The 13,126-nt window shown below is 42.1% G+C and overlaps 1 long non-coding RNA gene across 1 annotated transcript in view; it reads left to right on the forward strand.

Annotated features, from left to right (window-relative positions):
* The window catches only part of LOC132106310 (uncharacterized), a 120,056-nt gene extending 107,830 nt beyond the window's left edge, over nt 1–12,226 (forward strand). The window contains exons 2-3 of the long non-coding RNA XR_009424108.1: nt 12,018–12,080; nt 12,160–12,226. This is a non-coding gene — a long non-coding RNA (uncharacterized LOC132106310). The remainder of the gene's footprint in view (nt 1–12,017; nt 12,081–12,159) is intronic.
* The last annotated feature ends 900 nt before the right edge of the window (nt 12,227–13,126 follow it).

Below are 13,126 nucleotides of genomic sequence, written 5' to 3' on the forward strand. Positions count from 1 at the left end.
AGTCAGTCTTTTATTTTGTAATTTTAAGAGCAATAAACATATATTGCAATGTTAAGGAATTCATGTTTTTTTATTCAGATATGTAAATCAACATGTATAAATTGTTAGTAGTCAATTAATGGGGAGATAATCGAAATCGAATCGGCCCGGAAAAATTAATCGTTAGATTAATCGATGCATCGAAAAAATAATCGCTAGATTAATCATTTAAAAAATAATTGTTTATCCCAGCCCTACCCCTGACCCATCACGTCAGTTTGTCGTGGAGGTCGATGCGTCGGAGGTGGGGGTAGGGGCAGTGTTATCTCAACGTTCTCCCTCAGACAACAAGGTCCACCCATGAGCGTTTTTCTCTTATCGTTTATCCCCTGCCGAACGAAATAATGATATTGGTAACCGAGAATTGTTGGCAGTCAACATGGCATTGGAAGAATGGTTAGAAGGATCGGGGGTTCCTTTTATTGTATGGACAGACCAAAGGAATTTAGAATATATTAGCACTGCCAAAAGGTTGAACTCCAGGCAGGCTCGGTGGGCACTTTTTTTCGGACGTTTTGACTTTACTCTCTCGTACCGCCCGGGTTCCAAAAATATTAAACCCGATTCCTTGTCACGTATTTTTGACCGTTCCGAATGCCCATCCACTCCCTAGTGTATTTTTCCTGAGACATTAGTGGTCTCCAGACTCACATGGGAGATCGAATCGAAGGTCAAGACAGCCTTAAAAGGGGTAACGCCTCCGCCCGGGTGCCCACCGAATCGCTTATTTGTACCGGAGGGATTACAGTCCAACGTTATCCAGTGGGGGCATTGTTCTAATGTGGCTTGTCATCCAGGAGTTAACCGTACTAAATTTTTAGTCAAGCAACGGTTCTAGTGGCCACTTATGGCTCGCGACATTCAGTTTTGTTTTGGCTTGCTTGGTTTGTGCCACTGGTAAGACCTCTAATCGACCCCCTGATGGGTTAATTCAAACGCTGCCGGTCCCTTCGAGACCCTGGTCCCACATCGCACTAGATTTTATTACCGCCCTCCCAGGAAAACACGGTAGTTTTGACCGTGGTGGACCGGTTCTCGAAGGCTGCCCACTTTATTCCCTTGCCCAAATTACCCTCAGCCAAGGAGACAGTGTTGACCGTTGTATATCACGTCTTTCGTTTACATGGCCTCCCAATAGACGTGGTTTCCGACAGGGGGCCCCAATTTGTGTCCAAATTTTGGCGAGAATTCTGTAGATTACTGGGAGCGACTGTAAGTCTGTCCTCAGGGTTTCATCCCCAGAGCAATGGTCAAACCGAGAGTCAACCAAGATTTGGAAAGGGTATTGCGATGTTTGGTTTCCAAGAATCCTTCCTCCTGGAGCCAATTGGCTCCCAAATTTATTGGCCCGTTCACTGTCACCAAGATCATTACCCCGTTGGCAGTCTGCCTCAAACTTCCTCCTGCGTACAGGAGAATTCATCCCGCCTGTCATGTGTCTAAAATAAAGCCCGTATTTCATTATCCTATTAATCCGCCTACCCCGGTACCCCCCGCCGCGAGTCGTAGATGGGGAAACCACTTATTCGCTCAATCGTATTCTGGACTCTAGACGGAGGGGACGCGGATTTCAGTACCTGGTGGACTGGGAGGGTTACGGTCCGGAGGAGAGAAGTTGGGTGCCTGCTAGAGACATCCTGGATCACTCTCTTATCGATGATTACAATCGACAGGTAAGGGATTCTGGGGACGCAAGGAGGCGTCCTTAGGAGGAGGGGTACTGTCACGGTTCATGAATGCACCGTCTCCTGCTCGTCTCATGTTACGTCATGTTGATTGTTTCATGTGGGTGTTACCCACATGCAGCTCATTCCACCAGCCTACTTAATGCCCTGTCTTTCGTCTCTTGTTTGTCAGATTCATTTCTCTACCATAAGCCGTCTCCAACTGGCCTCATAACAGGAGACCACGTGTAACCACACAAGCCCAGGACCTCTACATCCAGCATCTTCACCTCCAAGATTGTCTGAAACCAGCTGCTGCAACAATCGGTTTGCTTAACCAAAGAATTTCTGCACAAACTTTCAGAAACCATCTCAGGGAAGCTCATCTGCATGCTCATTGGGGTCTCGACCTGACTGCAGTTTGTCATCGTAACCAACTTGAGTGGGCAAATGCCCACATTCAATGGCGTCTTGCACTTTGGAGAGGTGTGCTCTTCACGGATGAATCCTGGTTATCACTGTACAGGGCAGATGGCAGACAGCATGTATGGCGTCGTGTGGGTGAGCTGTTTGCTGATCTCAATGTTGTGCTTTGAGTGGCCCATGGTTGTGATGGGGTAATGGTATGGGAAGGCATATGTTATGGACAACGAACACAGGATCATTTTTTTAAAGCATTTTGGATGCACAGAGATACCGTGACGTGATCCTGAGGCCCATTTTTGTCCCGTACATCCACGACCATCACCTCATGTTGCAGCATGATAATGCACGCCCCCATGTTGCAAGGATCTGTACACAACATCCCAGTTCTTGCATGGCCATTATACCTACGCACTGGACATGTCACCCATTGAGCATGTTTGGGATGCTCTGGATTGGCGTATACGACAGTGTGTTACAGTCCCTGCCAACAGGGGCGTCATGCATTCATGATTTTTGAGGGGGCACATTTTTTTGGGAGGGGGGGGGATATCTCGTTTCTCAAATATGTGTAGGTAAACGCGTTTTGCACCTTTATAGATTGCTATTTGATCAATATATGGAAATGTAGTGTAATCTATTAACTACACATAAAAACCTGACTTTTTACTTAAGTGCCATATCATGCCATAAAATATTTTTAATACGATTGAATTTGCATTTAATGTAAATTTTAATATCAATATTGTAAGATACTTATTTTAACACTTTCATTTTACAGAGAGTAAAGAACATTTACATTATCAAAAAACATTTTCATTCAGTCTAGCCAGAGTTCAGGCACTCTCAAAAACTCCCATTAAAATCACTGAAGCACTTTACATTATGAAACGAATATCTTACTTACATTCGTACGCACATCTGCACTTTTTGTTGTTTCTGATGAGAGAATTCGCTAAATAATTCAGTCAGCGAGCAAGTGAACAAAACACTGCATTTCAGTGATGACTCTTCTGGACGTCTCTGATTGGCCATTGCATCCATAAGCGCAACAGAATAGTTTCTGATTGGTTATCATGAAGCGTTGTACAAACGCGTCTGTCTCTGGCTCAGCGCCAGCCAGCGAACGCAGATTTGAATTTAGCAGCTGATGCTGTGCACTGAACGATCTAATCACAACGCTGTGATTGTATCAAATATATAAAAAATATTATTCTGCAATTTTTTTTTTTTTCGTTTGGAAGCTGCATTTAAAATCCACTTGGCTCAGAAATCTGAGGGGGCACGTGCCCCCTCACTTCGAATGGGCACGACGCCTCTGCCTGCCAATATCCAGCAACTTTGCACAGCCATTGAAGAGGAGTGGACCAACATTCCACAGGCCACAATCAACAACCTGGACGTTTTCGTCCACTAGGGGGTTGAGTTGAGTTGAGTCTTAATTTGGCCACAACTTTCTCTGTGTTTCAGCAAATGTAATGATTTTTGGTCACAAAGCTTATTTTGACACATATTTTGGGATAATGCTTTTAAGTTTTTCAAAAACTCAACAGTACACTGTAAGCAAATTTACCACTCTTTCATTATGTTCGTGGATGAAAACATTCACTAAATTAAACTGCTTTAAAAATGTATAAGATAATTATTTTTTTCTAATTTTTTGCATAAATCTATTTATCAACCTCAGTCCTGATCAAAACTACCAAATGTTTTAAAAAAAAACAAGATTTTAACTATTTAATTACCAAGTTCATAAATGATGTCACTGATTTGGGAAAAAACACACACAAAATGACTTATTTTCAATATTAAAAGTGATTGTGGACTGGATATTTTTTTACCTTTTATCATAGTCTTGGGCATGTCAAAGATTAGTAACAACATTGGCTTTGATGCATTGATAGTTTTTGTGCAGCATTAGATTTATTTTTTTTCTCCCTCATTTGTTGTTCCTGGCTGTTTTTGCCCCATTGACTTCAATTATAATGTCATTTTTGATTTCAAAGTTATGACACCATATAATCATTCTTGTTGGTGGTTTTCCCTGTTGGGAAGAGATAAAATTTAAAATTTTTATTGTAGATCACTATGTGGGACCATTAACCCTTTAGATAGGCCTGTGCAAAAAAAAGCTTAGTTTCTGGCTTGTATATGGAGTTATATGGATATAGCAATTTAAAATAACAAAAGAGGGCCGTTGTCATTCACACCTTCTGATTGGATTAACTGAGCCATAACAATCAATACCAAAGACCTGTAAACGGCATCACCATGGCAACACCAGCAATGGGGACTGGAGCTCACACCTTTTTCCTACCCCCCAAACATCAAGTCTGAGAAGAGCAGACAACAACACAAGCTCAAAACTCAGAAGGAAAACCCAGAAACACTGTTTAAAGATACTTTAAACAGTAGGGGCAAAATCATCACCACAAACCAGCTCTTCTACACAGAACACCCGACTGCATGGCACACCGCCTCCTGCACACTGTTCTAGTATCACACCAAACGTGGAATCTGTAAAGGCAGACAACGGTGCATTTATGAAGACTCAGAAAAAGACCCAGAGAACCGACACCTGACAATAAACTTTTATCAAAATGGAACGGTAATGATACAGGGAAACAATGCTGCCCTCACAAACTTTGAGCAGACCTTCTACTGCTTAAAATATATGATGGAAAGAGATGAAGCAACCCCCTGCAAGCAAACGCACACAGACACACCAGAAGACACTGATCAAAATGAGTCCTCAACCAACAACAACACAGAGAAAAGGACCCCTCCAGAAACCACAGAGAACATCAGTCTTCCCCAAAGCACAGGACTACACAACACAGTTGTCCAGCTACAGCACAGCTTAGCACTGCTAGAAGTGGAAATAGTGGAACTGAGTGAGCAAGTCCACACCCTGACCACCAAAGACACTAAACAACTCAGAGAAAAGATGGACCAGATAAGAAACCAGCTGAAAATGTCCATCCAAGAACTTAAAAGTGAAATGGACACTCTGTATCAGGACAGGGAAACACTCAAAAAAGACCTCAAAGAACTTCAACAGATCATGGGTAAGGAACTTTCAGAAATGAAAGACTACATGGGGAGGGAGCTTGCATGCTTCAGAGTTGAGCTTCAACAAAGGGACAAACAGATGGAGACCCTAACAACACAGATGAGGTGTCTCACTACCCCTGCAAATGCCCCCAAAGTCCCCCCTCCCTCCCCCACACCCACACATCCAAAGTCCAGCAGCACATCTCCGGCACCCACCAAACCATCACAGCCCACCAACAGCCAAAGGGAAGCAGGAACACATGTAGCCTCCAAAAACCCAGAGACCCCTCTAAAAACATGACAGCTACAACCCCAGCTGAGAAACAGCCAGTGAAAACAGAGGCTGACATTGCCATCCTCGTGGATTGCAATGGGAAGTTCCTACAAGGAGAAAGACTTTTTCCAGGCCTTAAAACAACAAAACTCTGGTGCCCAAAAACAGGGGATGTCCTCAGAATACTTTCTGAATCCAGCTTTGGAACACCCTCACATATCATCATACACACAGGCACCAACGACTTGAGAAGGGAACAGGAGAGAGTTGGGCAGCTGATCTGCAGAGTAGCAGAGAAGGCTACAGTGACCTACTCCAACACAAAGATCACCATCTCTACCCTCCTACCCCGCAGAGACATCCACCCAGACACCATCCAGAGAGTCAACGCTGACATCTCCAAAGGATGTGCTCGCCTGCCCAAAGTGCACCTGGCTCATCACCCCTCCATCACAATCAGGGACCTGTATGACCATGTACACATAAAGAAGGACAAAGTCAATGTGTTTGCAAAAACACTGAAAGACACAGCATGGGGCAGACAAAACACCTCTACACCCCTTAAAACAACACAGCTGCCAACCTACAGAACACAAAACCAGACACCCAGCATAAACCTACTGCACCAGCACTACACCACCACAGATCTACACCAGCCCATCAGCAGAAACCCCAGTTTGCACCAGATCACCACCCAAGACAACCACGACCACAAAAACATCACTCCAGGCAGAGAAGCTACACTAGGAAGAGCCCAACAGCAGCATCAGCAACCAGCCTTCCACCCGCTCATGCAGCCTCAGCTGATAGCACACTGAACCCAGCACCACTTCCACACTCCAGGAGCTACGCTCAGGCCCTGAAAGGTCAAGCAAATGCACTGGAGATGAGTGAGATCAGACAGCTGCTGAACTACATCAGTGCCCAGCTGACAGCATGAGAGTCCACACAGCATGCAAACACCTGCCTAACAATGAGAGGAAAAAAAAAAAAAAAACTTTACTTTTTCAAAACACTATTAAAAACACACTATTACATTAGAAAAGGATTACCTCTGTTTTTGAAAACAAGAACTCTATACCGTGAACTCTTCAAATGACTCTGTCAAAATCAATGTGGAATATTCAAGGATTGAATTCAGCAGCCTTTGGGCTAAAGAGCTCAAACACTGAATTCTAGAAGAGCATCAAAGAGATGGATATTATAATTCTACAGGAGACATGGAGCAGGGCAGACACCGCCAACCACTGCCCACCCAACTACACAGAAATCATCCTACCATCACAAAAACTCAACACAGTCCAACATGGAAGAGACTCAGGAGGACAAATAATCTGGTACAATCTTTGTCAAAATAGGGTAATGATCACTTCCCAAACTATTCTCGTTAAAAACCTCCCATTGACTTCTCCCTGCTATATGTTCTGACACTATAGTCAGATCTATAGCTGACTCTGGTACATTGTGCTCCTGTTAAAGCTTATGTTCCTCATTATTATGTGTATACATCCTTAACTTCAGCTGTCCTTTGTTTGGTTACTTTGTTTGAGAAGCTGTTTTATTTAGGAGTTGGAGTTACTTTGTTGTTTTATTTGTTTATTACAGTTTTGGTTACTTTGTTTGAGAAGCTGTTTTATTTAGGAGTTGGAGTTACTTTGTTGTTTTATTTGTTTATTACAGTTTTTAGTACTATTTTGGTACTATAAAGGTATACATTTTCAAAAATGTAAACATTACACAGTACGTAAGAAAATAAATACATCAACAATGTGTAGTCTTTAAAAAAGTGATTATGTGTGTGTGTGTGTGTGTGTGTGTGTGTGTGTGTGTGTGTGTGTGTGTGTGTGAGTGTGTGTGTGTGTGTGTGTGTGTGTGTGTGTGTGTGTGTGTGTGTGTGTATGTTGGCGGCCTAGATGGTTGGGTGTATATAGGCTCTATCTCTCCTCCAGGCTGGGTCAAGCCACAATACTTCATCCACATCACATGCTATGTTCTCTCTTGCCAGACACCATGGAAAGAATCTCCTTGTATGGCGTATCCATCCTTGAATGGAGGCAGCATCAATGTCTCCACATGCTTCCTCCATTGCCTGAAGAAGTGTCATGTTGACATAGGGATTACAATTATACATTTCCAGTGCCATGTGGAGAAAACTTCAGAAAATAGGGTTTAGAAATGGTGTATATGGAGATAGGTAGGCGACAGAGAAATTAGTATAAGTAACAAACCAGTATTGACATTGGACTGTTTCTCGATTCCCTGATTATTCTCTGCCTGCCCCGACACGGATTGCTTCCTCTGAACTCTGTCTGTCTGCCGCCTGCCCTGATCTCTCGCCTGGTTAAGGTTCTGTCCAAGCCTTATATCCATTGTTCTGCTTTGCCGGTATCTGACCCTTTATTGTCTGACTATTCTCAATAAAGCTGCAAATAGATCTAACGCCTTCTGATGTGTCATAACATTACCATTGTACAAAGACTTTAACTCTTCCTGGAAGATCTCTTGTTGAACACATTTGATTATGGTTGTTTCTGCTTGTGCAAAATTCACTGTACAATGCATCATTTGACATTGTGCTACTAGAATACATTTTAGCAGTGTGAATCAGAGCAGCTACCCCTCCCACAAGGGATTTCCAACTGGAAAACCTGTTGAATCTGTGTGATCCTAGCTGACATTGATTGATCTTCGTCACTAAGGTTATCTCATGCCGAATTTCACTGTCAGAATCTGGGTCAATTCAATGGAAAACTTCATGTTCAGCTTGTTCACTTACACAGGTTTGATGTAGAAATGCTGGATCTGAGAACCAGTTTGTGTAGTTCAGTAGATGGCACTGGTCTGGTAGCATTGTCTACTGGGTTCTGACTGGTAGCAATGTAATGCCACTGTTCTAGGTTAATGGATTTTCGGACCCGTACAACGTTAGATACATAAACATTGAATCTTCGAGAAGCATTGTTAATGCATCCCAGTACAATTTTGCTATCAGTGTAGTATTTCACTGAATGCAGATCAATTTTCACTGGTTATCAATTCTGCAAGTTCAACTGCTAAAACATCTGCGCATAACTCCAAACGTGGCACTGTATGCGCTGGTTTTTACAAAGCCTACATGACAATGGCCATTATCCCTACAACTCTGAGGTATGCTACAGCAGCTATTGCTACAGTAGATGCATCGGGAGGACACACATACCTCTTTCTGAACAGCAGAAGTCAGTGGCACTGGTACATAAGGTCTGGGAACACCTTGGGAAAGAGTTTCAAGATTAACTAAGTCATCAGCCCATACTCTCCACTGAATTTCTCTCACTGAAGTTCTGAGAGTGTTGTGTCCTAGTTGCATTGATCTACAGAACGTTCTCACACTGCACTAATGCTTTTCTTTGTATGGTTATGGGGGCTGCAAATCCTAGTGGATCAATAAGACTTTTCACAGAAGTTAAGACTCCTCTTTGTGTGAATGGCCTCACTTTGTTTGGCACTTGAAAAGTTAAACAGTCAGACAGTAGATTCCATCTTACTCCTAAACTCCTTTGAAGGGGTAAAGGTCAACCCCTAGTTCTAGATCCTTTCGATTGTTAGCTCTCTGGTTTGCAGAAAATGCCTCCACAACTGAATTTATGTTTGTCTGCTACAGATTTCAGAAGAGGGAAGTATTGTGTGACATCAGGTGTTGGTATTGCAGATCTGTCAACAGGCATCATATCATATTCAATAAGTGTAGGAAGTTCTACCTGAGTTTTCCCATTGATGGACTGAACTGTGAAGCCAGATGCTCTTTGTCCTGTTTTCTCTAGAGTACCTGAGCATGTTTTTTAAAGTGTATGAGAACGAATCTCCTGCGACACCAAAAGCATCAAAGAACTTTGACTTGGCTAATGATCGGTTGCTTTTATCATCCAAAACTACGTACATCCTCACAGCATTTTCAGGTTTGCCACAAGGATATACTGTCACCAAGCAGTTTTAGAACATGATCTGGGCTTTATCATGCTTCCACAGATTTCTGTGCACTTGGATATAATAGCTGTCGACGTATTCTCTTTCTTCTCCCCGCCATGCTGGCTCACTCCCGCAGGTGGTTCTGTAATCCAGGGAGCTGGACCTGGACGCAGGTATGCTCTTCACTATTGCATTCTTTGCACTTTATGCTGACTTAACAGTCCTTGGCAAAAGTAGATGAGTAGATGAACAACATCTAGATGAACAACATCTAAAACAAATGTTCTTTTTTTTCAGGTACCTTTTCTGATCATCTATGTGTCTACTTCTGAACTCATGACACTTTGTCAACGGATGAGGTTTGTTATGAATTGGACACTGACTATCTGGTTTGATCAGTTTCTTTTCTGGGATTTTCCCATTAAAAACTGTATGTACAGTTGACACGTCAGTCTTTCTGACTGATACAGATTATCGGTTACTGTGCTTTGCTGCAGATATTTCTGCTTTTGCAGAAGTTTGGCTATTGCTTATTGAGAATGTGAAACTTGGATCATTCTTGATCTTGACCAATAATGAATCTGGTGAAGAAACTGAATGGCAGAAAGGAAACATGGTAATCTTCTTTGTACTTGGAGCCTTGAGCAATTCACTTATCTTTCAAACTGTATGGTAGCTTTTCAACGATTCATTTAAATCCACTTGCAGTATCTAGATAAGACAGTCCTGGCAAGTGGCCTCCTGATTTTACTGCATAAATTGCAGTAACAAAAGGTCTCCAAGCTCTCTCAACTTCACTTTGTCTTTGTTAGAGATTTTAGGAAAGTTCTCCACTTTCTTTAGCAAAGCATCCTCGATGACCTCAGAGCTACCATAGCATTCTTTCAACCTCTGCCATGCCATTTGAATACCTAGTGCTGGATTATGGACATTCACTGACCTGATTCTCTTTGCCTGTTGTGAAGATTCTGGCCAAGCCATTTTATGAGTAGTTCCAACTGCTCGATAGCAGTTACATTGAAGGCTCTTATCACACTCCACAATGAGGTCTTCCATGCCCAATAATTTTCTGGACATCGAACGTCAGTAGTTAACTCATTAACTCCCGTCGTATCAGATGTTTTGTTAAGGCAGTAGTCTCTAAAGCTCTCATTGGACAGTCCGAGAGGATTGAGGAGAGTTTGCATAGTATGTAGAATGCTGTTGAGCACTATAGCCTCCGCCGTCTCTCACGGTCACTTTTGGTTTTGAGACTTGAACTATGTTACTCTGATGGAGAGGAAGAAATCTAGGAGCTCCCAGAGTAAACTGAGGTTTTGTAGATTCTGGAAGCTGCTGTAATGCTTGAGACATAGACTGTGTGTGAACCTGTTCCTAGTTATCTTGAGTCAGAGAATGAGTCTCCACATACTCACTGGTTCTTTGTGCTGCATCTCGAATAGCTAATTCTGAGAAAGCATTAAGCGGTTCCTCTGATTCGACTGCAGCTTTATAAACTACTGCTTCAGCCGAAACCACAACTCCTGCCCTTTATTTTTTGTAATACATGCAAATTAGCTTCTACGGTAATTCTGCTTTGAGTCTGGCTGTTTCCTGCTAAAAAATCACTTTCTCTTTTTTAGCATAAGATATCTCTGCACATGCCACTTAGGCTTTTGCTCTAGCATGAATAGCTGTTGAACTGGCAGATGATCTACTCGAGTATAAAGAATACTCGAGTAGGAGCTGGATACTTGTGATCGCATCTCTAAACCCTGCTGGGTAGATTCAGTGTCCTTGTCTGGATCCATCTTGCTTTCATGAAAACTGAATTCTTCATATTTTTGATCACAGGATTGTGCAGCGTAGTAAAAAGAGCTCTTGTAATCTTGCTTGTTGCATTGATGCTTTTTTCCTATGCTGTCCTCGCAACTACGTTGCTATGAAGAAGCTAGACAGCTAGCTAAGAAATGCACACTAAGCACTTTATTCTTTCCAGAATGCTTACTTCTGTAATTGCTCCTTTTCATTTATAAAACACAATAAACAAGAAATGAAATTACAATTTGTACATTAATTCCTTCAATATACATTTTAATATGAACGTGTACATTCTGCATGTCAATTCAAGTGAAGTCACCTTTATTTATGTAGCGCTTTAAACTAAAAAGATTGTGTCAAAGCAACTGAACAACATTCATTGGGAAAACAGTATGCAAATAATGCAAAATGACAGTTAAAGGCAGTTCATCATTGAATCCAGTGATGTCATCTTCTCAGCTCAGTTTAAATAGTATCTTTGCAATCATTTGCAATCAAGTCAACGATATTGCTGTAAATGAAGTGTTCCCAACTAAGCAAGCCAGAGAGGCAACAGCGGCAAGGAACCAAAACTCCATCGGTGACAGGATGGAGAAAAAACCTTGGGAGAAACCAGGCTCAGTCGGAGGGCCAGTTCTCCTCTGACCAGACGAAACCAGCAGTTCAATTCCAGGCTGCAGCAAAGTCAGATTGTGCAGAAGAATCATCTGTTTCCTGTGGTCTTGTCCCGGTGGTCATCTGAGACTAGGTCTTTACAGGGGATCTGTATCTGGGGCTCTAGTTGTCCTGGTCCCCACTGTCTTTCAGGGCTGGAGAGGTCCTTTCTAGGTGCTGATCCACCATCTGGTCTGGATACGTACTGGATCCGGGTGACTGCAGTGACCATCTGATCTGGATACAGACAGGAGCTGGTGGCTATGGTGACCTCGGAATAAGAGAGAAACAGACTAATATTAGATGCAATTCTTCTAATGATGTAGCAAGTACATCGGGTGTTATGGGAGGTGTTCCCAGTTCCGGTTTTCCTAATTAATGCAGCCTAAAAATCCTTTAATGGATTTGAATATAAGAAATGTGTTAGTGTGTTATGTGTAAGCCAGGTTAAAGAGATGGGTTTTTAATCCATATTTAAACTGGCAGAGTGTGTCTGCCTCCCGAGCAATGTTAGGTAGGTTATTCCAGAGTTTGGGCGCTAAACAGGAAAAGGATCTGCCACCCATGGTTGATTTTGGTATTCTAGTTATTATCAAATTGCCAGAGTTTTGAGAATGCAGCCGACGTGGAGGACTATATTACAATAAGGGGTCATTCAAATTCTGAGGTGCTAAACCACTCAGGGCTTTGTAAGTATTAAGCTATATTTTAAAATCTATATGACGTTTGATAGGGAACCAGTGCAGTGTTGACAGAATCGGGCTAATATGGTCATACTTCCTGATTCTAGTAAGAACTCTAGCTGCTGCATTTTGGACTAGTTGAAGTTTGTTTATTAAGTGTGCAGAACAACCATCCAATAAAGCATTGCAATACTCTAACCTTGAGGTCATGAACGCATGAATTAACGTTTCTGCATTTGACATTGAGGGCATAGGTCATAATTTAGGTATATTCTTGACATGGAAAAATGCAGTTTTATAAATGCTAGAAATGGGGCTTTCAAAAGAAAGATTGCTATCAAATAGCACATCTAGGATCCTAACTGATGACGAAGAATTGACAGAGCAGCCATCAAGTCTTAGACAGCATTCTAGGTTATTACATGCAGAGTTTTTAGGTCCTATAATTAACACCTCAGAATTCAGCATTTAGCAGTAAGAAATTACTTCTCATCCAGGCTTTTATATTGACTATGCATTCCATTAATTTTTCAAATTGGTATGTTTCGCCGGGCTGTGAAATTATATAGAGCTGAGTGTCATCAGCA

Source organism: Carassius carassius, chromosome 26 (assembly GCF_963082965.1).
Source record: "Carassius carassius chromosome 26, fCarCar2.1, whole genome shotgun sequence".
Classification (NCBI taxonomy): Eukaryota; Metazoa; Chordata; class Actinopteri; order Cypriniformes; family Cyprinidae; genus Carassius; species Carassius carassius.